General features: G+C 44.6%; 1 protein-coding gene across 3 annotated transcripts in view; it reads right to left on the bottom strand.

The window, feature by feature from the left end:
* The window catches only part of LOC124594733 (phosphoinositide 3-kinase adapter protein 1), a 477024-nt gene that overhangs the window by 141456 nt on the left and 321032 nt on the right, over positions 1 to 14536 (bottom strand). Inside the window, exon 1 of one of the 3 annotated variants that reach the window (XM_047133104.1) lies at positions 4190 to 4470. The exons of the other annotated variants lie outside the window; for them this stretch is intronic. The gene's annotated coding sequence lies outside the window, so the exon portion shown is untranslated. Of the gene's footprint in view, positions 1 to 4189; positions 4471 to 14536 lie in introns of those variants that run through there. 3 annotated transcript variants of the gene reach the window in all.

Genomic DNA, 14536 nt, shown 5'->3' with positions numbered 1-14536 from the left:
TTATGCGCACGTTGTTTAGACTATTACCTATGGACACGCAACATAAACAATAAAAAACGTCTGTGTTTCAGTACTGTGTAATCGTAAAACACGTTGATTTAATTACTTTGTATGGGCTTATCTGGCTGAATTTTTTAGTCGACAGCTAATAATTACGTTCAGCATTCCCTTTTCAGGTTCCACACTCCCTCTCGTTGAAACTAAAATTGTTCTTGACGAACGTAGAAAATATTATGCAGTGACTAATATATTAGTGAGTCATTACTGGAATAAATCAGCTCATACAAATACCTGGAGGCAACAGTTTTTGGTAATATGAAATGGAATTCTCACACACCATCATTGCTAAGGTGGGCGGACATGTGTTTATTGGTGGCATACTTGGAAAATTGACTTTGTCTACAAAGGATATTGGCAACAAAATACTCGTGTGGCTCATCTCACCATACTCAAGTAGTGTGCGGCACCCACAGCCAGGGCCAGTTCGAAAATATTTTTCCACAGAAGCGACTGAACGTTTGACGCCCCTCCTTTCCCTTCGTGGACTTTCAACCGTGTCGGTTTTCGCTATTTGTTGTGTTACGCGTCGCTTGGGCCTTAAACCGACTCTGCCCATACCAAGTGAGTCGTCACTGAATGTATGCAAAGAACGGCAGTGCGAATGGCGACAAGTTCGTTTGACCCACGGGGGAGCGTTGCATAAAGACAGACGCCAATTACTCCACATAAGCCTACTTACAAAGGGAAGAAACAAGGTATATATTTCAGCCACATACATATCGCTTGCGTACTGACATTAGATTAGACAAATTATAGCGCATTTAAGCATTCTTCACGCGCTCCATGCGCTATTGAAATAGGAAGAAACCCTAATGTATGGTATCTGGAGACTGGTTTGATGCGATTCTCCACGCTTGTCAATTGCGCTCATGTCTCTTCGTCTCGGCACAACCATTACAACTTAACATCCATTTGAACCTTTATGTACCGGATTCAAGCCTTGGTCTCTAGAAATTTTACTCCCACACAATTCTCTATTATCAGCATTATCAAATTAACGATCCTTTATTCCTCAGGTTGTGTTCTATCAAACAATGCCTATTTTCTGTCTGATACCTTAGTAGTGCTTGTTCGTTGTCGTTACCAAGTCAGCAAAATCTCTGTAACTCAAAAGCAACGAAAAATTCGACATGTTTTTCAATCAATCAAACTTCATGATGTACGTCTTTGAAAATCAACAACGACAGATCTCTGAAACAAAAAATTTTAATGATAAGAGTTTTCCGTTTCGCACCTAACTACATTTTTTTAAAAAATCTAGTTTTTCAAATTTCAAAAATCCGATAGACTGAAGATATCGATATTTTACATGCAACACATCTTTAGCATCGATAGTACTCACGCAGTTTAAAGATTTTGCGATATATGGATACTGGCCATCCTCCATTTACCGAGTTAGGTACGTAAACGTTGCTACATTTACACGCGACACGACTTCCGGAAGGTGAAAACCGAATTCGAAAACCGTTTATCGCTGTCATGTTTACATGTTAAGGCCTGAACCTATTTTTCTAGGCCGGCCAATTATCGCTTTTGCGATTCTGGTGTGTGTGTGTGTGTTTTTTTGTCACACACATGTGGCGTTCCACTGACTGGTTCAGTGAGCACATTGGATGGCTGTTTCTGTCAAATTAAATATTACAAGTAGAGAACTTATGCTCAATCTAATGTCTCTACTTCTCCGTTACTGCACAGAAAGTCACTTAGTCCATATTAGCTGAAACATTTTTTTTTCTAAAAAAAAGAAGAAAAACATAGCATGACAATACAAATGTTCAAGGAAACATGAATTCCTAAGGGACCAAACTACTGAGGTCATCGGTCCCCAGACTTACACACTACTTAAACTAACGTAAACTAACTTACGCTAAGAGCAAAACACACACCGATGCCCGAGGGAGGACTATAACCTCCGGTGGGAGGGGCCGCGCAATCCGTGACATGGTGCCTCGAACCAAGCGGCCACTCCGCGCTGCTATACAGAAGTGTGTTAAGTGTGTGTACTTTAGATGATGCACCTGCAGAATATACTATAAGCAGGTGTGCTAGAAACTTTGGTACGTTGTTTAGCATGTCCTCCACCCGCGAAGTGTAGCGAAATTTCAGGTGCTGTACGGAAATATCGTGCAACATGGCTAAACTGTGAATCAACATAAAGGTGAATTCACTGTCGGGGATAGGAAACCGCTAATCACACGCGTTTGTAGACAAGCAAGTGCGCTTAATAGTCCTCGCTCGTCTTAAAATAGGTCCCCGACAACAAGTTTCAAAAAAAGTTACACATTTGCATTGGAGCGAATATCGACTGTTCCGCATTTTCAGAATCAATACTGAAATGCTTAAAGGAGCAACTGGAATCGGTTTACGAAATCCGGTTTTGGGAGCTCCATGTAAACATAGTGCATGGTTCATGAACAGACTCGAAACTTCGATGTGTCAATACATTCTCATTCAGTCTGTTTGTCTGTCTGTCTGTCTGCACTTGACAGTGGTTTGCGGAGTACGTGATATGTAAACTGCAACTGACTATTCTTGTGTAGTTCGCGAACGAACTAGTTCGGAAGAGCACTCCCACAGGCGAACTACGCGAACTAGTTCACGGATAACCTCGCTACTTAGTTCGTTCGCTCTTTTCGGAAGACCAACGGACAATAAGGAGACGGAGCGAGAGCCCGCAGTAGGCTTTAAAAAAATCACGGTAGAAATAAGTGCCGAAAGAAATGTGACTTTGTCAAAGGTTATTGTGTTTTGTATCCTGCTCAACAGTTTTCTGCAGAAGCATGCTTCTAACAATAAAAAATTATCGCTGTGCAATCAGTGCTCAAGAAAGGCATGGAAGACCGTTTTAAAGATTTAGAGAATAACATTCTATTCGCTGAGTGTACTATTCTGGACCCCCGATTGACACATAGAGGATTTAGAAATCAAAAAGCTTGTGAAGCTGCAATACAAAGCCTCAAAAATAAAGTTGGCAGAGTGCAGTTACTTCAGAGGGAGAATCGAGATATTTTAGTGGCTGATCCTGCAGCTAGCGACCCTTCGGCGTCTTGTTCTAGTAGCAGTAGGAATGAAAATGAAAAAGACTCTATATGGGACGAGTATGACCAAGAAATAAGAAAAAATCATTAGACCAGATAACCAACTTGCTGTTGGTATTCGCGAACTCGATAAATACCTCAATGAAGAGTATTTAGATAGAAAAAAAGATTCGCTTAAATGGTGGCACGAGCGTCGCCAGTTATATCCTCATGAATACGCATATGTGTTAAAGAGATTCTGCATAGTAGCGAGATCAGTGCCCTGCGAACGCGTTTTTTCGGCGACGGGACAAATCCTTAATAAAAGAAGAACACTGTTACAACGAACAGTTTCCAAATTAATGTTTTTACATAATAATATGTAAATTTTTATAATATTTCACTTGAAAATTAGAAGACATTATTTAAAGAATGATAATGCAAAGCACAAAAAGTATGCTTTAGAATACGATCTAACTCAGGGGTCATAGTTACTTTTTTCTATGTCTAATTGTTTGGTAACAAATTATAAGTGTTTCTTCTGTTAATGATAAAGGTATTATTGTTTGTGCCATATAGTACTTAACCTGTACCTAAAGCAGAAATATTTTTTGTTGGTTATTTCCAAAACTTTAAAAAAGTCGATTATTTATGAAAGTGTATTTTTATTCACATAAAAACGCATTTAGTATATTCTGTAAGTAATATTCCTACAATGAACTAATAAATAAATGCATTTTAAAATTAAAGTACTACGACTGCACTGTATGTAAAGTAGTTGACTACCCCATTTTACCCATTTGTGTAAATAACTGATTTATTTGCCCTTTCGAAGTCTAATTACTGTAATAATACAGGCACTGTCAACACTGGTCATTATTTAAAAGACTAGCATAACGAAAAAAGAGCGTGTGCAGTAGCGGTAGCAAAGCGAGCGAACGGTCTTTCTGGAAATCGAGATGGGAGCTAACGAACTAAAAGAGCGACCTAGTTCGCGACGGAACCGCGAACTAAACTGAACGTTCCCAGTCGCGAACTATTATGCGCAAGACTACAACTGACCGTGAGCGAAGTGAAGCACACAGCTCTGTTGATTCACGTGCGTGACTCACCTCGGGTCGGGGAGCCACGAAGCGCCTTCTTACGGAGTAGACCAGAGTGCAATGTCAGAGCGGTGGTGACTCAGTGCGCGGCACACGCCAAACGAGCAGGTCGCGACGCAAGGCGAAACAACACTCGCGCCGGCCAGTGCCTCGATGACGTAAACAAGGCAGACACATGGCCGCCACAGCACGACTTCCTCCGCCGACTGCCGCGATAGCAACAGGTGGATACTGGCAGAGGCGAAGCCGCTGCTAAGCGCGCTCGGTTCAGACGCCGGGGTTCTCGCTACGATAGCATCGGCGACAGAAGGGGTGATGCCTGGACGGCGGCTGCGGAGCTACTGGGCGGCCCGGCCCGGCAGTGGAGGAGACGCGGCCGGAAGCGGCGACCCCTGATAACGCCGCCCTCCTCCCCAGCAGCCGCAACCCTCACACATCAGAAGACGCGGCGGCCGGCCGCTGACGCCTTCCCGCTGCTCATCCGGCCGCGCCGACTCGTTCCTTCTTTGTCAGCTGCCGCCGCTGTTGACGCAATGCGGCTTCCTGCCTACACCGCAGCGCGCGCCGGCGCTGCGGAATTCTCTGCCAGCTGGCCTCTCAGGCTGCGCAAATAATACCACTCGTTCTTCTGCTCGCTTCGTTCCTTTCCTACGTGATATTACACCATCATATTTCTTTGACGGAGAAATACGATCAAATATTCGTCAGAATTCTTCGACAAAGATCTTTCTTCATGAGACCCAGAAAATATTAGATACAGGCTCCCAGATAGATGATATTTTCCTTGACTTCCAGAAGGTGTTCGATACAGTTCCACACTGTCGCCTGATAAACAAAGTAAGAGCCTACGGAGTATCAGACTAGCTGTGTGGCTGGATTGAAGAGTTTTCAGCAAACAGAACACAGCATGTTTGTAAGACGTCGTGGTCTCCTGACCTTCATTGCTTACACATTCCACCCTCACAATCATATTCCGCACATCAAGACGCTTCATTCATACCCAAACTCGATAAGATAAAGTCAATGTTGTATGAATTCATGTAAACGATATACAGATAACAAGTAAGCGCACCATGGTTGAAATACTCGAGGCTGGCGTACACACATACATTCCAGACACGACGGTCACAGGAGCTTTTAGTTCGAGAGAGGTAGACCACACACTGGGACGCCGGTCCCTTCAGAGGACGACCCAGCCTATGTCGGCCTGTGACCACCCGTGGAGTGGACAGTGTGGACCCGAGTGAAAACGGGGAATGACCCTGTGTTCGGCTTAAAAGCAAATTCCGCAACATTGTGTGGGAGCAGCCAGCCTACGCATTCTTTACACATAGCAATTTCAGAGATTTTCACAGGGAGACAGCAAACGCCAAACGCCAATGCTACAGATTTCCAGATTGGTCGCCTTAAACGAAATGTCATTCTCCCGTTTTAGAAGAGCAATGCTGATTGGCAGACGATATTTCTGACGCCTTGAGCTGAAGGAATAATGGAAGAGACCGAAAGATATACCCCTTCACGTCTGGCGTGAAGAGGCGCCATTCCGTTGTCGCTCTTGGAGCGACGAACAAGTCTCTCCTCAGTACTTCACTGGGAGAGCACCTCTGTCGAGAGCAAATCGAAGGGCGACTCTCTATATCGAGTCCTTGCGATTAAGCGTTGTTCACTGTGTTGGCCGAAACACTTATTGTGCGGTGTGAATGGACAGAGTTGTAGTTAAACGCCTGCGAGCGAATTTTGAGTGGCATAGCGGTGGACTGGTTATCTGACCGGTGTACCATGCCAATAGTTAGACTAGGGGCGAATAGGAATCCTTGACTTCATCAAGGCATAGGGAGAGTGATTGGCGAAGGTCAATCCAGATAGAATGAGAGTTATCTTATTTGTCAGCAGCGAGCGGCGCAGACAGCAGTCATCGCAGCTTACGGTATTGTGCGCTACAGCTATTGCGAGCCCCATATTTCCTCCACAACAGTACACTTCACTGCATTTCACACACGACAGCCTCGACCGTACCTAGCAACATTCTAAAGGATAATTATTCAAGTTGAGTAGGCGCGCCCCTCAGCCATTCTGCCAAGTCAACAACCATCTTACACTTTGTATAGAAACTTCATTAGCGAATCCTATCCTTGAGAGGTAACTTCACATTCCGAAAAGAACCAGGATATAACTTGTTCAATTCATAACTATAAGTGCCATTGTGATTTCTCAGAATTTTTGCAAAATAAATAATAACTTTCGTTAGTTTCATGTTTTTCTTACACTAACTAGCACTACTCCAGTACGCAAGTATCCCACTAGTTACGTAAGAAATTTTGTGAATTTTTGTGTCATTTCCTTACAGCAGACGACTCCAGAAGATATTTATTGCTGAAAGTTTTTCAGGCAGTTCTCTTTAGAACTTTAGGAGCGTCTGCCTGACTTCTGTAGTAGTGTGGGGGTGGAAATCGCATCTTGCAGGAGCCACAGGGTAAAGTGTACATCTCAGATTAATCCGTTGCGCGAAATAACAGATCAACCCCACACCTCAGATGTTGTTCTCAATGGAGAGACGTCTACAGACAAAGTAACCTCTGACGTGCCACAGTGGAGTGTTATGGGACCATTGCTTTTCACAATATATATAAATGACCTAGTAGATAGTGTCAGAAGTTCCATGCCGCTTTTCGTGGATGATGCTGTAGTATACAAAGTTGCAGCATTAGAAAATTGCAGCGAAATGCAGGAAGATCTGCAGCGGATAGGCACTTGGTGCAGGGAGTGGCAACTGACCCTTAACAGAGACAAATGTAATGTATTGCGAATAAATAGAAAGAAGGATCTTTTATTGTATGATTATATGATAGAAGGAACAAACACTGGATCCAGTTACTTCTGTAAAATATCTGGGAGTATGCTTGCGGAACGATTTGAAGTGGAATTATCATATAAAATTAATTGTTGGTAAGGCGGGTGCCAGGTTGAGATTCATTGGGAGAGTCCTTAGAAAATGTAGTCCATCAACAAAGGAGGTGGCTTACAAAACACTCGTTCGACCTATACTTGAGTATTGCTCATCAGTGTGGGATCCTTACCAAGTCGGGTTGACAGAGGAGATAAATGGTTCAAATGGCTCTGAGTGCTATGGGACTTAACATCTGTGGTCATCAGTCCCCTAGAACTTGGAATTACTTAAACCTAACTGAGCTAAGGACATCACACACATCCATGCCCGAGGCAGGATTCGAACCGGCTACCGCAGCAGTCGCGTGGTTCCGGACTGAGCGCCTAGAACCGCTCGGCCACCACGGCCGGCGACGGAGGAGATAGAGAAGATCCAAAGCAGAGCGGCGCGTTTCGTCACAGGGTTATTTGGTAAGCGTGATAGCGTTACGGAGATGTTTAGCAAACTCAAGTGGCAGTCTCTGCAAGAGAGGCGCTCTGCATCGCGGTGTAGCTTGCTGTCCAGGTATCGAGAGGGTGCGTTTCTGGATGAGGTATCGAATATATTGCTTCCCCCTACTTATACATCTCGAGGAGATCACGAATGTAAAATTAGAGAGATTCGAGCGCGCACGGAGGCTTTCTGGCAGTCGTTCTTCCCGCGAGCCATACGCGACTGCAACAGGAAAGGGAGGTAATGACAGTGGCACGTAAAGTGCCCTCCGCCACACACCGTTGGGTGGCTTGCGGAGTATAAATGTAGATGTAAATGTAGATCTTTGGCGTGGCTCTTAAAACGGGTGCTAGACTTTCGTCATATTTTCGTCAAATTTCAAGATGGCTCACAACTACTTGTTGTAATGCGCTGCAGCTGTTTGTACCACGATTTCATTGTGTGTGCATTTGGAATAAAAGTGGCGGAAAAAAAGGAAACATACTTGGATGAAGCCTTGGGTGTTACTTCGAGATACCAAAAACATTCAGGAAAATTTGTTACGAGAGCTGCAAGTGGAGGACGTCAAGTTTTTTACAAATTGCTTACGAACGGATGAGAGTGAATTTCAGTATTTGTTTAGTTACGAGGCTTCTCATATTACAAAGTAGAATTCTCACTTGATAAATGCTGTATGTGCAGTTGTAGCACTCGGATACGACAAGGCACATTAACCACAAATAATTCCAGTAACGTGTGAAGAGATGGATAAAGCACTGAAGGGGGAATTTCTGAAGGTAAATACACTATATGGGCAATAAGAACTATTTTTATTTCTGAACAACTTAATTTATAGAATTAGTGTTCCAAAAACTACAGAATTAATGAAGAGTACGGGACAGCTGAAGCGCTCTTTAGACTGCGACATCCAGAGTGTGTACCCGTTTTCCCGTAAGACTTTTGGTCTCAGACACAGAAAGTCTGCCACTAGAACTGAGCCACCTTCCGGGAAAACGGGTACAGCCACGGACAGGTGTCACAGGCTATAACTGGTGTGACACGCAAGAAACACACCAACACAGAAGAGAACACCACCGAAGAAGAAAGCAAGAAACTTGTGTTTTTGCCTGTCTGTGATGCAGTGTCGGGAAAAATTAGCCGGCTCCTGAAGAGATATAACATTTTATCGGTGTTCAGGCACCCAGCAAAAATTCGACAGCTCACGAGGCCTGTGAAGGACGATCTAGGGCTTAGAACGCCTGGAGTGTACAAGATACCATGTCAGTGTAGCTGTTACTACGTCGGCCAAACAGTACACACGGTGAAGCAACGCCAGACGGAACACTAGAGGTGCTTACGCCTACGTTATCCAGAAAAATCAGCCGTGGCAGAACACGCCTTTGAAAATGGACACAGAATTCTATTCGACGAAAAATTTGTCGTTATGAGGACGAAGGGATTTTGGGATAGCGTCATAAAAGAAGCTATTGAAATAAAAACCTCTGAAAACACCAACAAGGACGGCGGTTTGCAGCTCAGCATAGCCTAGGACCCGGCCATAGCGAGGTTAAAACGGGCGCGACGGACGCAGGATGAAAACATTACCATATATGACGAGGAAGAGAGCACCAGTTACGTCACAGCCAGCAGTGCTGCTATATAACGACGCGGCCACGGCGACACAGCAGTCAGTCTTACCACTTGACAGTGACTGAAGAGAGCTCGGTCGAAAGCTCGTGGGATTTTAACCACCTGACGCGGCTGGAAGCCCGAGAAAATTTTATTAATTCATATCGCCGCGAAGCCATGCATTCATACCTATGATATTTTGCTGTCGGTTGTGTTATCGCCTTCTGTGTTTATGTTGACATGTGTTATTGATAGGTGTTGGAGTTCCCTAGACCGCGCCTCGTACCTGTTTTCTTCAGTGCAGTACCGTATAGCTCAAACTGTGTTGGCACAAATGTGTCATTTTTAACTTTCCCGAGTTTGATGAAATTGTTAGTCGGTCTATGGAAGAAGATTTCCGTGATATAGATCAAGAAATAAACAAAAAAGACGATTTTGCATTAGCCAGTGATCATAGTTGTGCTATCGAACAAGAATATCATTGAGAGGAAGAACTTTAGTAAAGTCGTGATGGGGATCTGTCCGTTTCTTTAATGAAATACTTAAAATGTCTGTTAAAATCGAATGTGTTCTGAGTGGTGATAAAAATGTAGTTCCCAGCAATGAATGTCAATTTGGCAGACTTCCTTTTTGTACCTATCGGGCGGAATTTTAATGCGCAAATTTAAACCGTGGAATTTTGTTTTATTTGGAAGTTTATTTGCTACAGAGATTGCATAATTTTTCAGAATGTAAAATTCAGTACTTTAACAGTCTATTTATGTGTAATATTTAAAGCCGGCCGAAGTGGCCGTGCGGTTAAAGGCGCTGCAGTCTGGAACCGCAAGACCGCTACGGTCAAAGGTTCGAATCCTGCCTCGGGCACGGATGTTTGTGATGTCCTTAGGTTGGTTAGGTTTAACTAGTTCTAAGTTCTAGGGGACTAATGACCTCAGCAGTTGAGTCCCATAGTGCTCAGAGCCATTTGAACCATTTTTGTAATATTTAAAAGAACCACACTAAATTATGTTCTTTTGTATGATAAACAGTAAAATGCTGCAGACTTTGTTTAGTGCAATGGAAATAAACTAGAAGCATTTAAACAACATTTAAATAATTGTAAAAATAAATTTATATAGCATACATTAAAAATTTCAAATGATTTTTGCCTTAAATCTCGGTTTAAACATAGGGGTCCCAGAGACCCACCTCGTGATTTAAGGGTTAATGCAGATGAGTAGAAAATAAAAAAATTGCCACGCGGAGTGGCCGCGCGGTTTAAGGCGCCATGACATGGATTGCGCGGCCCTTCCCGTCGGAGGTTCGAGTCATCCCTCGGGCATGGGTGTGTGTGTTGTTCTTAGCATAAGTTAGTTTAAGTAGTGTGTAAGTCTAGGGAGGCAACGGCCTTGCAACAGTGCTGCACCGGTTCCCGTCAGATCACCGAAGTTAAGCACTGTCGGGCATTGCCGGCACTTGGATGGGTGACCATCCGGGCCGCCATGCGCTGTTGCCATTTTTCGGGGTGCACTCAGCCTAGTGATGCCACTAGATGAGCTACTCGACCGAATAGTAGCGGCTCCGGTCAAAGAAAACCATCATAACGACCGGGAGAGCGGTGTGCTGACGACACGCCCCTCCTATCCGCATCCTCCACTGAGGATGACACGGCGGTCGGATGGTCCCTATGGGCTACTTGTGGCCTGAAGACGGAGTGCTTTATGTCTAGGGACCGAAAAACTCAGCAGTTTGGTCCCTTGGGAACTCACACACATTTTTAACAAGAAATCAATTCTCTAATGTTCGAATAGTGTGTTGATGGTCTTCTGCTTGACACAGTCACATCGATTAAATATCTAGACGCAACGTTGCAAACCCATGTGAATAGAAGGTGCACGTAAAGGCGGTAGTAGTGAACGCTAATGGTCGTCTTCTGTTTATTGGGAGGATTGTAGGAAAGCGTACCTCATCTGTAAAGTAGACCACTTACAGAGCAGTAGTGCGACCCATTCTTGAGAACTGCTTGAGTGTTTGGGATCCCCTCAGAGTCGGTTCCAAGAAAGACATCGACGCAATTCACAGGATTGCTGCTACATTTTTTACCGATAGGTTCCATCAGTACACGAGTATTACGATGGTGGTTCATGAACTCAAATCCGTCGAGAGATGGCAACGTACTTTTCGCGAAACACTACTGAGAAAATTCAGAGAATGCGGCTGCCTGCAAAGGGATTTACTGCCGCCAAAGTACATTTCGCGTAAGGAAAGCTGAAATGTCCCCTTAGAAAAATTAATGAATTACTGGGCTGATAAACCTCTTACATTATTTGATTTTCAAACAGCTGAGCAAAACTGAACGTACTCAGACATTTCGCTCTTTGCCTATTCTGATCAACACTAAACTGACACACAATATTTTTAGCGCAACGCAATCTGACTTTCAATAATCTCTACAAAAAAATGGCCCTCACTAACATTAATCTATACCTTTCATGAATCACTTACCTCACAAAAATCTCCGTTACTCGAACTACTGCAATACAGCGAGCGCCACTACTGCCAGCTAAATACAAGATTCAAACTGCTGAAGGCACTAACTACTGATAGGCATAGTTAGCAAATGAAAGATTTTGATAGAGAATAAACAATGTATTTAACTTAATAGTGTTTAAAAGTCATAACACATGTATCAGTTCATGACATCCAGTCTTACAAATTTACTGTCTCTGATGGACACACGTCCAGATCATCAGCTCTCAAAACTCCGCCATCTCTCTCCCCACATCCACCACTGCTGGCGGCTCACCTCCAACTGCGCCACGCTACGCGCTGTTAACATTCAGCTGCCCAACGCTACAATGGCGAGTATTACAACAATGCCAACCAGCCAGAGACTGCACACAGCACAGTCAGTGATTTTCATACAGAGCGCTACGTGGCGGTGGCGTTACCAATATAAGAACCTAAACAGCCTACTTACAAAGCGAAGACGAGACAAGATAAATTAGGACTCGTGTGGAGGTATACAGGTAGTGATTTTTCCCTCGTTTCATTTGCGAGTGGAACAGGAAAGGGAATGGCGAACAGTGGTACAATATACCCTCCGCCACGCACCATATGGCGGTGTGCAGAGTATGTACGCTGGTGTGGACGTAGAAGCAAACTACAGTATGCGTTAATATCTAATTTGTTGCTAGATGGAACTATAAACGGAATACAGTAGGAATAAAAATGGAAATAGCCTATGCGAAGCAGGTTACGGACGATGTTGGGTGTGCTGGTTAGTAAAAATGAAAAGGATTAGCGCAATGTAGGGAGAGATGGAGTGAACCAACGGAAAGACTGATGGCTTGTAAAAAACACACACAGCAGGCCAGTTTTCCAGGCAGTAGCCCCCCTGCAACATGTAAACACGGCTCTCCTCTGAGAAACACCGCCGTAGCCGCCGCTGCTGCGGTTCTGCCGGCTCCGCTTCCCTCCTGCTTTTTTGCCGTCCGGGATGAGAGTGTTATTCCAACATACCTCGCGTTCTTCTCGTGTTCTCCGCTCCCCTCGGACTATCGCGTTCCTCGATTAATGCGACCGTGAAGTCTTATCAACGGTGAGGTGGCACGAAAGACGGAGCAAACTGCGTCCCAGCGAAAATTCGTCCTTGGTGCCCGCGTGTTGCCACGGCCAGAAGCGACGTTACGTTGCCTGGCTTGGCGCCCGTTGCGACGCGTGTTGCGTGAGCGAATCGTAGAGGGCGTGAACCTCGATGTGTGCTCACTGTGAAAACAAAGCAGCTATCAGCGCGAAGGTCAGTTTGAACCTACTGCCTTACTGGGTGGCCATACTCCTATGAGCTTAGAAAGCGAGTAATGCCGTAAGCTGTATGTGAGACACTACCTCCACAATGGCTACAAACGATTCTTCCCAACAGAAAGCCAAAGGGCAGTGCATATAAGGCCAAACGTCACGATAAACGCGCTCAAAACGATCATCTCATACGTCCGTGGACTCAATCCTGGGCAATAGTTTCACTGAAAGGAATTTCTTTGCGTCACAGTGAAACCAGTAACAGTTCCTTGGTATCACGGGTAGCTGCCTGGCACTGGGACGGAATTGATGTGCGAGGTAATCCCACACATGTTCTTTTTGGGAAAATTATGGGGATCTTGCTGATCAAGGGAATACCTCAACATAAAGCAACCAATCCATAGAGACGTGCCACGTGTGGTCAAGCACTGCCTTACGGAAAAATGACAACGCGATACTGTCACAGAGTCAGTATACAGGGTTTTACAAAAAGGTACGGCCAAACTTTCAGGAAACATTCCTCACACACAAAGAAAGAAAATATGTTATGTGGACATGTGTCCGGAAACGCTTACTTTCCATGTCAGAGCTCATTTTATTACTTCTCTTCACATCACATTAATCATGGAATGGAAACACACAGCAACAGAACGTACCAGCGTGACTTCAAACACTTTGTTACAGGAAATGTTCAAAATGTCCTCCGTTAGCGAGGATACATGCATCCACCCTCCGTCGCATGGAATCCCTGATGCGCTGATGCAGCCCTGGAGAATGGCCTATTGTATCACAGCCGCCCACAATACGAGCACGAAGAGTCTCTACATTTGGTACCGGGGTTGCGTAGACAAGAGCTTTCAAATGCCCCCATAAATGAAGGTCAAGAGGGTTGAGGTCAGGAGAGCGTGGAGGCCATGGAATTGGTCCGCGTCTACCAATCCATCGGTCACCGAATCTGTTGTTGAGAAGCGTACGAACACTTCGACTGAAATGTGCAGGAGCTCCATCGTGCATGAACCACATGTTGTGTCGTACTTGTAAAGGCACATGTTCTAGCAGCACAGGTAGAGTATCCGGTATGAAATCTTGGCGGTGAATCGAGGAAGTACAGTATATACTGACGAAACTAAAATGAGCTTTAACATGGAAATTAAGCGTTTCCGGACACATGTCCACATAACATCTTTTCTTTATTTGTGTGTGAGGAATGTTTCCTGAAAGTTTGGCCGTACCTTTTTGTAACATCCTGTAGTATCACAGACACAGTTCGTTTGACTGTTCAGAGATGTCACTAAACCCGCCCAGAGACGTAAACAACCACGCATGAGCAGCGCCTTTTAGATGGAGCGGGTTTGACAGCCGATCAGTTCCAGTCATTCCACCAGGAAAGAGGTACACGGGTCGTGTTGTCTGTAGTTCAACCATGCCTAGACGGTCAATATCGCGGCTCGATCGCGTCCGCATTATTACTTTGTGCCAGGAAGGACTCTCAACAAGGGAAGGGCCCAGGCGTCACGGAGTGAACCAAAGCGTTATTGTTAGGACGTGGAGGAGATACAGAGAGACAGGAACTGTCGATGACATGCCTTACT

Source organism: Schistocerca americana, chromosome 2 (genome assembly GCF_021461395.2).
Source record: "Schistocerca americana isolate TAMUIC-IGC-003095 chromosome 2, iqSchAmer2.1, whole genome shotgun sequence".
Classification (NCBI taxonomy): domain Eukaryota; kingdom Metazoa; phylum Arthropoda; class Insecta; order Orthoptera; family Acrididae; genus Schistocerca; species Schistocerca americana.
Note: the sequence above shows the minus strand (reverse complement) of the source record. Positions and strands in the feature narration are given on the sequence as shown.